The 15,472-nt window shown below is 45.0% G+C and overlaps 1 protein-coding gene across 3 annotated transcripts in view; it reads right to left on the bottom strand.

The window, feature by feature from the left end:
• Positions 1-14,252, bottom strand: part of gulp1a (GULP PTB domain containing engulfment adaptor 1a) — a 135,319-nt gene extending 121,067 nt beyond the window's left edge. For all 3 annotated transcript variants that reach the window (XM_066686404.1, XM_066686401.1, XM_066686405.1), the window contains exon 1: positions 14,108-14,252. The gene's annotated coding sequence lies outside the window, so the exon portion shown is untranslated. The remainder of the gene's footprint in view (positions 1-14,107) is intronic.
• Positions 14,253-15,472: the final 1,220 nt, after the last annotated feature.

Here is a 15,472-nt window from a genome sequence, read left to right as displayed (position 1 = left end):
GACAGTCACCCGGAGGAAACCCACGCAGACACAGGGAGAACACACCACACTCCTCACAGACAGTCACCCGGAGGAAACCCACGCAGACACAGGGAGAACACACCACACTCCTCACAGACAGTCACCCGGAGGAAACCCATGCAGACACAGGGAGAACACACCACACTCCTCACTGACAGTCACCCGGAGGAAACCCACGCAGACACAGGGAGAACACACCACACTCCTCACTGACAGTCACCCGGAGGAAACCCACGCAGACACAGGGAGAACACACCACACTCCTCACAGACAGTCACCCGGAGGAAACCCACGCAGACACAGGGAGAACACACCACACTCCTCACAGACAGTCACCCGGAGGAAACCCACGCAGACACAGGGAGAACACACCACACTCCTCACAGACAGTCACCCGGAGGAAACCCATGCAGACACAGGGAGAACACACCACACTCCTCACTGACAGTCACCCGGAGGAAACCCACGCAGACACAGGGAGAACACACCACACTCCTCACTGACAGTCACCCGGAGGAAACCCACGCAGACACAGGGAGAACACACCACACTCCTCACAGACAGTCACCCGGAGGAAACCCACGCAGACACAGGGAGAACTCACCACACTCCTCACAGACAGTCACCCGGAGGAAACCCACGCAGACACAGGGAGAACACACCACACTCCTCACAGACAGTCACCCGGAGGAAACCCACGCAGACACAGGGAGAACACACCACACTCCTCACAGACAGTCACCCGGAGGAAACCCACGCAGACACAGGGAGAACACACCACACTCCTCACAGACAGTCACCCGGAGGAAACCCACGCAGACACAGGGAGAACACGCCACAGACCCACGCAGACACAGGGAGAACACACCACACTCCTCACAGACAGTCACCCGGAGGAAACCCACGCAGACACAGGGAGAACACACCACACTCCTCACAGACAGTCACCCGGAGGAAACCCATGCAGACACAGGGAGAACACACCACACTCCTCACAGACAGTCACCCGGAGGAAACCCACGCAGACACAGGGAGAACACACCACACTCCTCATAGACAGTCACCCGGAGCAGGAATCGAACCCACAACCTTCAGGCCCCTGGAGTGACTGCGACACTACTTGCTGCGCCACCGTGCCGCCCACTGCAGAAACAGTGCTGTAAAAATAAATTACATTCTGCAACTCTAGGGGGAGCCCAGTAGCAAAAATACCAAATCTTACCCAGAGTTCCCTATATTTCACTAAATAAATAAACATTTTTAAATAATACTGAATTATTTCTATTGGTCCATTCATGAATAACTTTGACACAATAAAACACATTAATTTCTAATTATTTCAAAACTGAAAAATGAACAAATGAGGAGTCAAAGACAAATTCTAACAACAAAATGTGCTGTAACACTGCGTACTCTAATGTTAGTGTTTACCTGAGTATGCCAATAGCGTTCTTGTCCCTGAACAGATCTTACAGCTGGCACTTAAAATAATCATATTTAAAAACATTTTGTCTATACAATGTGAGGAGGCCATAAATTTATCAGTTAACCCCTGCCTCTATTTAATTACTAGAGGACCTGCAGTGGTAGAGGGTTGGATGGTTATCATGCAGTATGACAGCGCTACAACTGATTGTTATTTAGGTGCTCAGCCTGGAACACATCAGCCGTATAGACTCATCGTTGCCAGTTATGCAGTGTGTGGGATGCAGTCAGTTCCTTCAAGTCCTACACACACCGACATGTGCTGCCATCCATATTTACTGTCAGCTCTTCATAGAAAATGACACTGTGCCCCAGGCTTCAGGCACTACATTTAGAAAGAATCCATATAACTACCACTGCTACATCATGATATGCAGCAGTTAGATTAAAATAAGCCTGTTAGGATTCAAATGTAGTTCACAATTAATTATTGTGTGGAATTACCATATAACATTTCGTTGCATTTTTCTTATTGTTGTTGTTGTTGTAAATTCTAGGTCACTAAGTCAAAAATGGCTAGCTGTTCTTTCTAAATTTTAATATATCATAGCTACGAGCTAAGAACCGGTGGGTCCAGAGCCTACCTGGAATCATTGGGCGCAAGGCAGGAATACACCCTGGAGGGGGCGCCAGTCCTTCACAGGGCAACACACACACATTCACTTACACCTACGGACACTTTTGAGTCGCCAATCACCTACCAACGTGTGTTTTTGGACTGGGAATCCGGAGCACCCGGAGGAAACACACGCAAACACAGAGAGAACACACTACACTCCTCACAGACAGTCACCCGGAGAAAATCAACGCAGACACAGAGAGAACACACCAACTCCTCACAGACAATCACCCGGAGGAAACCCACGCAGACACAGGGAGAACACACCACACTCCTCACTGACAGTCACCCGGAGGAAACCCACGCAGACACAGGGAGAACACACCACACTCCTCACTGACAGTCACCCGGAGGAAACCCACGCAGACACAGGGAGAACACACCACACTCCTCACAGACAGTCACCCGGAGGAAACCCACGCAGACACAGGGAGAACACACCACACTCCTCACAGACAGTCACCCGGAGGAAACCCACGCAGACACAGGGAGAACACACCACACTCCTCACAGACAGTCACCCGGAGGAAACCCACACAGACACAGGGAGAACACACCACACTCCTCTCAGACAGTCACCCGGAGGAAACCCACACAGACACAGGGAGAACACACCACACTCCTCACAGACAGTCACCCGGAGGAAACCCACGCAGACACAGGGAGAACACACCACACTCCTCACAGACAGTCACCCGGAGGAAACCCACGCAGACACAGGGAGAACACACCACACTCCTCACAGACAGTCACCCGGAGGAAATCCACACAGACACAGGGAGAACACACCACACTCCTCACAGACAGTCACCCGGAGGAAACCCACGCAGACACAGAGAGAACACACCACACTCCTCACAGACAGTCACCCGGAGGAAACCCACGCAGACACAGGGAGAACACACCACACTCCTCACAGACAGTCACCCGGAGGAAACCCACGCAGACACAGAGAGAACACACCACACTCCTCACAGACAACAAAATAAATATGTAAAAAGTAATAAAAAAAAGTCATACCATTTGTTCATTTCTTTGTTAAAATGGGACATATTCTACCCATTTTTTTACAAATAAAATTATGGGTTCCAAATGAAACATCTGTGCCAAAATATGAAAAGAATGGCCCTGTCTAATCAGAACGGCTGGTTTAATTACCTCTTCATTTAAATGAGAATGAGCCACAGCAGTAGCTCTGGATTTTAGACATTTTCACCCTGTTTTCTTTATTTTTGAGTCTCCTGAGACTTAACTGTGTATGAAATATGTGTTTGACCAAACTGAACCATCTTCCACAGCAAAAATAACGTCACCGTTTACGCTGAAGAACCAATTTTCCTGGTTCCCGGACCCGGAAAATGAACTGGATTCATTCCGGATCCTCGTTGGTGGAAAGGCGCTCTCTCACTGTTTATTTTTTCCACCGAGAACCCAAAATGGGACTTAAAAGTAGCAGAAGCATCTCCTCTTGCAACTCCAACGTTACACTGGCTGCTACTAGAGAAGATCCTCTGTAACTGACAAGATAATGCTTTACAATTTATACCTCTTCTGCTGAGAGCTGCTCTGAGTGCTGAGCTCTCACTGCCAGTGCTACTGTACCGCCAGATCCCTCTTAAAAGTTCACACTACCAAACTGATACTTTTTCCCCTGCAAGACAGATTCAAGCTTGATGAGAAACACTGTCATGACATGCTCCTAAAAATGTCTCAAAAATGACTCCTTAATATATGGATATTTATAATATTTTAAAGTAACCTACAAACGGATATTTTTCAGCTGGGAACATCATAAACCCATCATAATTACAACTGATACTTATAGCATACTCTTGAAAATAATGCATACGCACTAATGCATGTGTAATCACTAGCACAAAGCCTTTACATTCTCAGCTCATTCATAAAGGAGAATGAAGTCTTCATTAGGCCTGTCACAATTACTGCAGCAGCCTGCAATTACTGACTACGGTTCTCAGTTCTATGGTTCTCACAGTCATAGGAGTACAAACAGAAAGTGGGTTGAGGTGAATACACGTCAATAATGTTAGGCAGCTGAGATATGGATCTTATGAATCCTATGAAAAATATAACAGTTCAAAGTTTTGATTGGTTAGTGCTATAGGACCTCTAGAGGGCAGTGGCGAGATTTTGTTTATTTATTTATTTTTTTTATAACTTCGTTCGTGTTCATTCGAGCAACCTAACTGGCGCCCACTTGAACATGTCCTGGCTGAGTTAAAGTTAGGCATAGATTCCAGTTGGGTTGGTACCAGTGGCGGATGCTGGTCAATTTCAGCCTCCATCATAAAATGTGTCGGTTTATTGATACGTAAATTCTACCCTACGTTCCTTTTCAAGAAAATGATCTGTGACCCTGTCGTACCAACAAGGCGTCTTTTCCAGGGACTGGACTAGTGTCCTCTCAATGGCCAGCAGAGCTAGGCTGCTTAAACGGCCTTGGCCCATGTGAAGTGTGTCCACCTGTGCTCCCACGGATCTTTACACCAAAGGATCACTGATTCGCTCATTTCGCTGTCAATCAAAAAGGGATTCAGCCTCAGACAGATCATCCAATCATCATGCAGAAGCTGAGCGTCCGGGCCAGCCGAGGCCAGCCCACTGCCCCATAGACCCCCAGAGACGCTGAGCGTCCGATGGGCGGGACAAAGCCCAGCATTTATCCAATGACTCGTTTCGCTGCACTTCGCTGCTTCGCTATTGAACTCTGTGGATGCTTTAAAGCACTGTGAAGCTGCAGGAATGACTGAGAGGAAAGCCGCGTCTTTACCAGTGATAAGAAGCTGATTCTGAACAAACGTTGAGCATATTGTAGTGCATATTTATTCAATGAGATGTACACACAACAGTATATATTTGATCACTTATTATTTTCCATTTTAGGGGAAGCTGAGCTTCCCTTGCAGTCTTAGAGCAACCGCCACTGGTTGGTATCTGGGCTAGGCCTAGATTGGATGAGTGTGACTTATGAGGCAGTTTTAAGGTTAGAAAATCACTGTTTATATACTGTATCCTTTTCCCTTTATTGGAGTTTTGATTGTCATTTTGTTGCAACATCTTTCCTATGTTCATTACAGTTAAATACTAGTAAAGAGGTAAAACCTGACCCATAGGAACCTGAAGCGGGTTGAACATTAGCGATGTTGGTTCACACGTATGAGAAGAAGCCCTGGTTAACCTTCCTAGCCTGGTAGCAATGTGTCTAAGGGTAGAGCTAGCTAATGGGCTAAAATAATAATAACCACAGAAGGCTACTCTTTCATTCAATTGAATCTATTGAACCATAAGGCTCAATAATCATTGAGAACTCATAATAATTGAGACAGGTGGGACTTTTTTGGATTGTGAGAAGAAATTGGAGCACCCAGAGGAAACCCATTCAAACACAGGGAGAACACTAGACAAATGATTTCCATATATACACAATATATCAGTTTTTGGTGTCAGGATCAGTCAACACAATTACAGATGGTTTAAATCAATGCAAACTCAAAAACATGTGTAGATGGGATTTTACAAGCTTCTATATATTAGCCCCAGATATAAAAGCATAGTAAAAAATACTGAGCATGTGACATATCGCCATGGCTTTGTATAGTCGTACCCAATGGTTATTGATGAATATTTCATCTTGTGCTTTCATGGTAATCAACCTGCAGTTCCTGAGCGTTGCATCCAAACTCTCAACAGAAGACTGTCGAATCAGGCAACGGCTAATAAAATAAACAACACAGATGCGTTTCTGTCCCCATTGTCATGGGCTTGTATATGAACAAAGACGAGGGGCACAGCACAGGGATTTTGCCGCTCATGTCAGTCCCATTACAATCAAACTAATGCATGTTAAAACCAGTGGAAAAAAAGGAGGTCACGTTACATAACGTGAGTTTGTTTCCTTCTCCTCCGCACATGAGAAGGTCTCGGAGAAAAAATCCGCTCCATCTGAACCATCTCCGGCCTTTGATTCCTCTCAAAGTTGGAGGTGACAGCGGTGGAGCCCTGGCCTGTTATGTACTGCCTCTGACGTGACGTCTGAGACTTCTTTATGCACAAAAAGGAGTGTATCTAAAAAAAAAAACCTGCTTGAAAGATTGTTTGGAGAGCCAGAGGAGTTCCTATGCCCTTTGGATCATAGGTTCAGCACATGAGAGGGACAATCTCAACTTTACACGCACTGCATGAATAAGAATGAATTCAACGTCTTTCCAGCACGTTATTTTCTACCTGGTGACAGGAATCAAGAACCCAGCGCCGTCATCCTGAGCCAGAGGTAGATGTCACCATCGAATAATAATGACAAGAATTCGGATACTGTATTTTTTCAAGTATGCTCCTATTTCCTGAATTCAAAAACAGAAGTGTTGGATGAGCAGGACTCTCACATGTGTGAATGTAATGATGGTACATGTAAGCAAGGATAAGTTTATTAGGAAAACCTTCAACTGAAAGAGGCTCTAGTCCCCTGTTGGGCCTCCTGTAACCTGGATACAAAATGACATATTATTGGGCACAGGTTCCATTCGGCATCCTGAGGCATATTTGCTTATAAAATGTTGCAGCTGGGGCTGTAGATCCTACACACTCAGAGGTTGCTCATTCCCATAAATGCTCGACCGGTGATAAGGAGACCCTTGCAGTGTGGCTCACATTATCCTGCTGAAGAATGTCAGCTGCCATGAAAGGCAACATACCTCTGAACTGATTGTGTCCCTCGTATCACTACTAGGGGGTGACTCACTGTTGTATGTGATGACTCCCCAGATCATCACACCTGGGACAGCTTGCTGCTCCATGACATTTCAGCAATTCATTGAAATGACCATCCTGCTTCTCTCAGTCCCCTCTCAAAATCTGTATACTGGGCAAAATGAATGCATTTCAGATCTCAAATCAAAAGGTATCCTACCCAAGCTTAGCCTTGGAGAACCTTTCTACAGGGCAGTAGGGGCATGACCCAGTGTCTAATCAGACCACACCTATAAACATTTAGCTACATCTGGGTGTTTTCTTCTTATTGTCAATGAGTGTCATAGTTGACAAATGGCTGGGGATGTGAAACACAATGTGCCATATTCTCATGGCAAGCCTTACCCAGCTGTTAGAAAAACTGTTACTGTGGTGATAACTTGTGCTGTCACTGTGGTGGTACCCTCAAGGGTACAGTTCTGTACGTTCAGTAAGAGAACATAATTGTACCTTAATCAATGTGCAGTTTCATCTCCAGGACTTATGTTTTCATTCATTCATTCATTATCTGTGACCCTTGTCCAGTTCAGGGTCGCAGTGGGTCCAGAGCCTACATGGAATCATTGTGCGCAAAGCGGGAATACACCCTGCAGGGGGCGCCAGTCCTTCACAGGGCAACACACACTCACACATTCACTCACACCTACGGACACTTGAGTCGCCAATCCACCTACCAACGTGTGTTTTTGGACTGTGGGAGGAAACCGAACCCCACACAGACACAGAGAGAACACACCACACTCCTCACAGACAGTCACACGGAGCGGGAATCGAACCCACAACCTCCAGCCCCCTGGAGCTGTGTGACTGTGACACTACCTGCTGCACCACCCTAATTATGTTTCATTATTATTATTATTATTTTACACAATTCTATAATGATAAATTACAAATATTCAAGTATTACAAGTATAATATTTACACTATTTGTACCTTTAGTGACCAATAATACTTTTTGAGAGTGTACTCCGCACCAAAACAGGGTCCAAAATGAAGTGCAGAGAAACAAAAACAGAGTGCAGAGTGGAAAAGAGAGTGTCACAAAAACAAAGAGGAGTGAAAATGAAAATAAGAAGCCATTTCTGCTGCAATGCCATTCATTTTAGAACTATTAAAGACCCCAATTAGACGCCAAATAGTTGCACCATCATGAACCGGTGCGACAGAAAAGGCCATCAGATGATAACTAATGCACAGAAGGACGATAGAGAATGAGATGCATTACACAAGTCATTTGATCCCTTATTCTCTGTATTTGGATGACTGACACCGCGAACGCTTACAGGCTTCATTTTCAATGCATGAACGTCTTGAAAGCTCATCACCCTAAGGCTGAAAAACATAAAGGAAGCATTAGAAAGTAAACAGCCAAATTCTCTTTGGTTGGAAAGCTACTTCACTTCACATTGACTGCATTGACCCATTTCACTCAGACTTATCTCTGAAAAGATGAAAAGATATGACTTTGGTGAGGATTTTTCCACCTGTTAGCTAGGTTTAAGGCGGCATGGACCTCCTCAGAGACCCACAGAGACCCACCACACATTTACAGAATGCTTCACTAATGGGTCAACACACATGGAGTAGAACACTACCTGCCACTACTCTTATATCAACTAATAGATGTCTTTGTGATCATCACAGGACCCTCCCACCCGGAGAGAGACAGAGGTCTAATCACATGGTCATATGGTCATTAAATAACATGTGAAATATTCAATATGTGCCTTTTAAACAATACATAAACAATACATATCAAATCCAGATATGGAGACTATTCTACTAAACCAGCCTACGTTGTATTAAATGCTTTGGTGGATTCACCAGAATCAGCTCATTCCCTTTAATGCTCGATCCACAACAGTCAAGCTCCGCCCATTTATGGTGAAATTATAAGGAATATTTACACCAGTTCTGTTTCTTTAAAACGATACAAATTCAGAGAAACCAATCCAGACAGAGCTCATTTGCATGTACCCCAACAAGAGCTACAGCCTGTTTAATTAAGAATTAGAAAATTTGTCACAGACAGTCACTCGGAGGAAACCCACGCCGACACAGGGAGAACACACCACACTCCTCACAGACAGTCACCCGGAGGAAACCCACGCAGACACAGGGAGAACACACCACACTCCTCACTGACAGTCACCCAGAGGAAACCCACGCAGACACAGGGAGAACACACCACACTCCTCACAGACAGTCACCCGGAGGAAATCCACACAGACACAGGGAGAACACACCACACTCCTCACAGACAGTCACCCGGAGGAAACCCACACAGACACAGGGAGAACACACCACACTCCTCACAGACAGTCACCCGAAGGAAACCCACGCAGACACAGAGAGAACACACCACACTCCTCACAGACAGTCACCCGGAGCGGGTCTTGAACCTACACCCTCCAGGCCCCTGGAGCTGTGTGACTGCGACACTACCTGCTGCACCACTGTGCCACCCGACTAGAGGACCGTGATAATAAATATTAGACATATGCTGTATCCAAAGTAAAGGTCACTTCTTTACATATTGCTTATGAAATATCTATAAAAGGAAGCACGTAGTGACCTCTGCATTTTGCACATATCAGCCTTTCATAATGAAAAGAGCTCAGAGAGTGCCACTGACTGAGTGGACACGTTGCCAGACTGATAAAATGAATGTGAGAAGTGCATATCCATGTACAGATAAGGAAAAAAACTGACAGCACGAAAGAAACAATGCATCACCCAACACCGCGGCGTCTGCTGGTGATGCAGTGATAAAATCAGTCAATGCTTTGATGGCCTGCACTGACAAAAGAATCCACACACACACACACACACACACATACACACGAGCCATGCACACAGGCCTGTTGTAACAGATCCTCTAATATACATAATTCCTTCAATAACAGCACATGCTGCGTAATACAGTTATCTCCCACACCTCTCTGTACCTGATCCATCTCAGCTGCTAAAAACCAACCGCCCAGATTCACACGGCATACACAAAGCATCACATGATTAACTGGCACTGACTTGCAATTAAAAACGTAATGTAGGTGTCAATGGGACTTTACAAAGCCATCTTTAGCAGGCTGAAGACTCTCCACCAGAGGGAGCTATTACCTCTCAAATGCATTATTAACAAAGAAGCAACCCAGACAAACAGGATCATCCATGCTGCAAACTGTGTGAATATAAGATTATATTCTCTTTTACACATTAGATTTGATTTAATTGCATTTTGTTTGTATTATTTTTAATTTAAGCATTATTATTATTTACTATTTTCTGAATGCACTATTGTTATCGTATTTTATATTCAATGTGCACTGCCTTAAAATATACATTCTAATATAATAAATATAATAAAATATATAATATTTATTTAATTTAAATATAACTATTTATTTATTTACTAGTACTTCAATACAACACACACACACACACACACACACACACACACACACACAAAAAGGTGTTCCAGGCATAATGTTATGTTAATAATTATTTGAGCCCTTGCAACAATAATTATGGCACTTTTTGGTAAAAATTCCTAAGCTGAAATGACACTGTTTGATGGCCTCTATTTAAAATAAAAGCAGCCAAGCATTCCCTCGATTTAAGAGGCTGTACATTTCAATTTAATCTTACGCTCACGCTGAAAAACTGTTTATTTCCACTGCCAAGACTGAACAAGCAAGCAATGAGACTATAAAATGAAAACAGCTGACATAAGTTTTCTCACTGGACTGGCTCAGTTTTAGGTTTATGTTAATCACTGTTACGTGATGATGTCTTGTGCAGGTTCAGCATTAAATCTATATTTTCAAAAGTGGCTTTAAAACATTAAATACTCTGCTTGTTTTAGACACTACACGACTCAGGAAGCAGAGGATTACTGTATAGCATTCTGTAGTTCCTTCTGAACAGGGAGAAAATGCTGCTGTGGTGTTCGATCCTTGTGGTGTTTTGACCAAAACATGTCACAGATGTTTCAATAACAGCCTAGAACTATGTTCACTTGTGGAAAAGGGACATAATATGTCCCCCGACACTATTACATTACTTTCAAGTGAAAATGACTAATTCATTCATTGTCTGTAAGCACTAATCCAGTTCAGGTTCGTGAATGACTCAGAGCCCACCCAGAATCACTGGGCGCAACACAGGAATAAACCCTGGAGAGGTGCTAGTCTTTCACAGGGCAACACACAGTCACACATTCACTCACGCAGACACAGGGAGAACACACCACACTCCTCACAGAAAGTCATCCGGAGGAAACCCACGCAGACACAGAGAGAAAACACACCACACTCCTCACAGACAGTCACCCGGAGGAAACCCATGCAGACACAGGGAGAACACACCACACTCCTCACAGACAGTCACCCGGAGGAAACCCACACAGACACAGAGAGAACACACCACACTCCTCACAGACAGTCACCCGGAGGAAACCCACACAGACACAGAGAGAACACACCACACTCCTCACAGACAGAAACCCGGAGGAAACCCATGCAGACACAGGGAGAACACACCACACTCCTCACAGAAAGTCATCCGGAGGAAACCCACGCAGACACAGAGAGAACACACCACACTCCTCACAGTCACCCAGAGGAAACCCATGCAGACACAGGGAGAGCACACCACACTCCTCACAGACAGTCACCCGGAGGAAATCCACGCAGACACAGGGAGATCACACCACACTCCTCACAGACAGTCACCCGGAGGAAACCCACGCAGACACAGAGAGAACACACCACACTCCTCACAGACAGTCACCTCCAGTGAAAATTACATTTCTAGAAAATGTTTTAAATCTGACTCGGCCAGTGAATGTATTGAGTGTTTCCTGTTCTTCTTTCATCTTTAAGTAAATCAATGTCCATAACAAACGGTTATATGTTATAGACACACTTTCCATCCATCCACTCATTCATTCATTGTAGAGAGAGAGAGAGAAAGCTAGCATTAACACCACAGTCTGGACCTGCATCAAAGCTTCAGGGACATATAGGAGAAATAGCACAATGCAGTTGCTTTGGGGGGCTCGGGGGGCAGAACCCGGTCCAGTCACTACACCAGGCTTAAGACGGATTGCTGCCGTCGATTAAACCCCAAGACCTTGCTCGCTTAAATGGGACGTGGAGCATTACAAATCGCATCAATCACCGAGCTTTTACTCACTGACTGGCCACAGATTACATTAACATGCAGACATTTCAGGACCTAAATTATAAAAGAAGAGGTCAGCTTCAATTAACTCATATTTATAACTCATGGTAAAACAGACCGCGCGAAGCAGAGCGCCACACAGTGCCTTGTTTATTTCCCGCTTCAGTGACTGACGATTTTGAATGCTATGAATGTGGGCCGACTGTAATTGAAGCTATTTATTAGGACTGCGATGCCAGAATTGGCAGATTTTTATCTTATTTTGGCTGTGCTCTATTGCAACTTTATGAGGAAGATAATGACATGCTCATTATATTGGAATTCTGCTGCTACACCCGTCTCAACAGAACGTAGTATAAATTCTCCTGACTCACGGTGCGAAATGACGACTCGAATCATAATCTCAGTGATGTTTTAATAACAAATACGTTATAAAAATAGTACATTATCTTTTCAAAAGCTGGGATTCTATTAATAAAGAAATATCACATATTCACAGCTGTTGATTTTCCTTTAAGAACCCCCTCCCCTCACCGCTCATCGCACTGTGATTTGACGTGATTGGTTACTTAGCTTTGTGACATAAGAAACCCAGGCTGCCTGAGTTTGCTCATTTGAGACTTAGGAACGAAAGCAGCATAAAACAACAGACCACAGCAAAACAAAGAAGTAATATTGTTAGTTAGCAGACTATTTAAAATAAAACAACTAATAAATCCAACTTGTCTTAAACGACACGAACAAAAACACAGCACTTTTTTACGCATGTGAACAGAGCATTAAATCACAGACACTGATATGTCTTTAAAGCTACAACTGCAGCAGAATTATGATAAAGATAATTGAGATTGAGACCATTGTTCAACCATGATAATACATCTGAGAACCCTAACCACAGGTCTGCGGACTTGTCCCTGCGCTAGAAACCGCACTCCAGGATCTTCGAAAGAAAAAGGACTGCTGTAAAAGTGTCTGTCCCCGGTCGAACGAGGGGAACGAGGGGCATTCTAATGGAGATTTGAGGCCGGAAGCGGGCTCTGGACGTGACTCTCTCCAGGCCTACTCTGAAGGGTGCCCCATGGCTGAAAGGAAGAGGCTCACAGTTGGATTTGGCAAATCTCCCTGTGACCTGCTCGGCTGGGTGCTTGGTGGTGGTGGTGGTGGTGGGGGGGGACTCCCAGTGCAATGCAAAGGCAGTTAAATCCAAGCACAGCTCATAATCAAAAAGACAACTCCTTGATATCTCAGTCATATTGTTTTTCCCTATGTCATCAAACATCAGCTTAAATACACGAGTCAAAACTAAACCCAGTGCAGACGTTTTTAAAGCACACGTCTTCCAATTGTGACATCATCATTCATCCCTAACAACAACCTGGGAAACTTCAAGCGCAGTTTGTGGACTGTGATCAGATGGAAAGACGGTGGAAACTTTAGCTAAACTCTCCTGCTGCTTGGATATTATTTCTCCTGGGAAATAAGCTCACCTGTGTCTCCTGGAGTTTCAATGGAGATCTCAGCAAAGTCTCACTCTGGCCTCAGCTGAAGATCACAACACTCGGGTTCATCTGCAGCTGAAGTAAATACAGACCAGAATCTCCATTCCAACTCAGCCATTTCTCAGATTCGAAGACGGAAATATCCATCATTAGTTTAATCTTGACAGAAGTGTGTCACGTCTCCTTTTTGTCTGATGCTGTTTGTTCTGAGGAATTTTAGGGACCGCCAATGAGCAACTTTTGAGCAACACATTTATTCTCAGGGATTTCTTCTCAGAGATTCTAAAAGTGTAGGGAAGGAAACTCTTACAGTTTAATCACAGTCAGATTTATGGGAGTTATGTGGACGGCTCACAAAGACAAGGGACAGTACAATAACAACCATCCTTTATTCCAACACCCAGAGCAGAGTCAGACCCTGTCCACAGCAGAGCCCACTTACTCGGTTCCAGCCAGCCTTAGACTGCACTGTTTACAATCAGGGTCAATACACTGGACATGAACGTGCTCCACAACTTTGTCCGCTACTCACCCGCTTTTCCACAGAGAGCAACTCGGGGACGAGCTCCAGAAGCGAACCGCGACAACTTTCCCCACAGAAACAACACAGCGGCTTTCGACGGCTCCCACTTTTCCCTCAAAGTAAAAGAAACCTCTCCTGTATATCTCCAACCCGCGTGCGCCTCCGACCGGAGTGAAGCTCCTCCTATCTCAGCCCCTCGCTCTAAAACTCTCTCTCTCTCTCTCTCTCTCTCTCTCTCTCTCTCATTCCCACACACCCCACTCCGGCTCTCTCTCTCTCTCTCTCTCTCTCTCTCTCTCTCTCTGTCTTACACCATATATTCTCCCTCTCTCTCACTCATTCCCTCACACTCCCCCCGTCTCTCTCTCACTCCCCCCTCACTTTCTGTCACACATTCTCCCACAAACATCTCTGCATTTTTTAATAATATTTTCGAATTTTTTGTGTATTTTCTTCTTTTACTCATTTATCTTTCCTCTTTTCTTTCTCTCTCATTCAGTCAGTCTCTCTCTCTCTCTCTCTCTCTCTCCTGAATTACGCTCGCTGAGAGACTTGAGTGACGTCAGCCCCCTCTGTGAAGCGCGCCTGAATGATTGGCAGCTGCTCCGCCCCTGACTCCGCCCACGGCTCCCAGCGGACACATTTAAAGAGCCAGGCCAGATTTAAAGGGTCATGGAGGACGCTCATGACTGTTGCTTCTTTAGTTTATTTCTTTATTTTAGACACTGTGCACCAATGGGGGGAAAAATACCACTCAGTGGATGCACACACTATTTTATGCGACTGTAGAGCTTCTATCAAGATTAATTCTCGAAGGTAGTGAGCGATTTCAGAGACTAACTCATGCAGGTTTTTACCAAAAAGGGCAGTGTATTATTGGTATTTTTTTAAAATTCATTCAATCATTACCAGTTACTGCTTTTATGCAAGTCAGGGTTGTGGTGGGTCTGGAGCCCACCCAGAATCACTGAGCACAAGGCAGGAACACACCCTGGAGGGGTCACCAGTCCTTCACAGGGCGACACACACTCACACATTTACTCGTGCCTACAGACACTTTCAAGTCACCAATCCACCTACCAATGTGTGTTTTTGGGCATGAGAGGAAACCGGAGCACCCGGAGGAAACCCACGTAGACACAGAGAGAACACACCACACTCCTCACAGACAGTCACCCGGAGGAAACCCATGCAGACACAGAGAGAACACGCCACACTCCTCACAGACAGTCACCCGGAGGAAACCCACGCAGACACAGGGAGAACACACCACACTCCTCACAGACAGTCACCCAGAGAAAACACACACAGACGCAGGGAGAACACACCACACTCCTCACAGACAATCACCTGGAGGAAACCCACGTAGACACA

The sequence above is a fragment of the Hoplias malabaricus genome, chromosome 12, assembly GCF_029633855.1.
Source record: "Hoplias malabaricus isolate fHopMal1 chromosome 12, fHopMal1.hap1, whole genome shotgun sequence".
Classification (NCBI taxonomy): Eukaryota; Metazoa; Chordata; class Actinopteri; order Characiformes; family Erythrinidae; genus Hoplias; species Hoplias malabaricus.
This window is presented reverse-complemented; position numbering and strand designations above follow the sequence as displayed.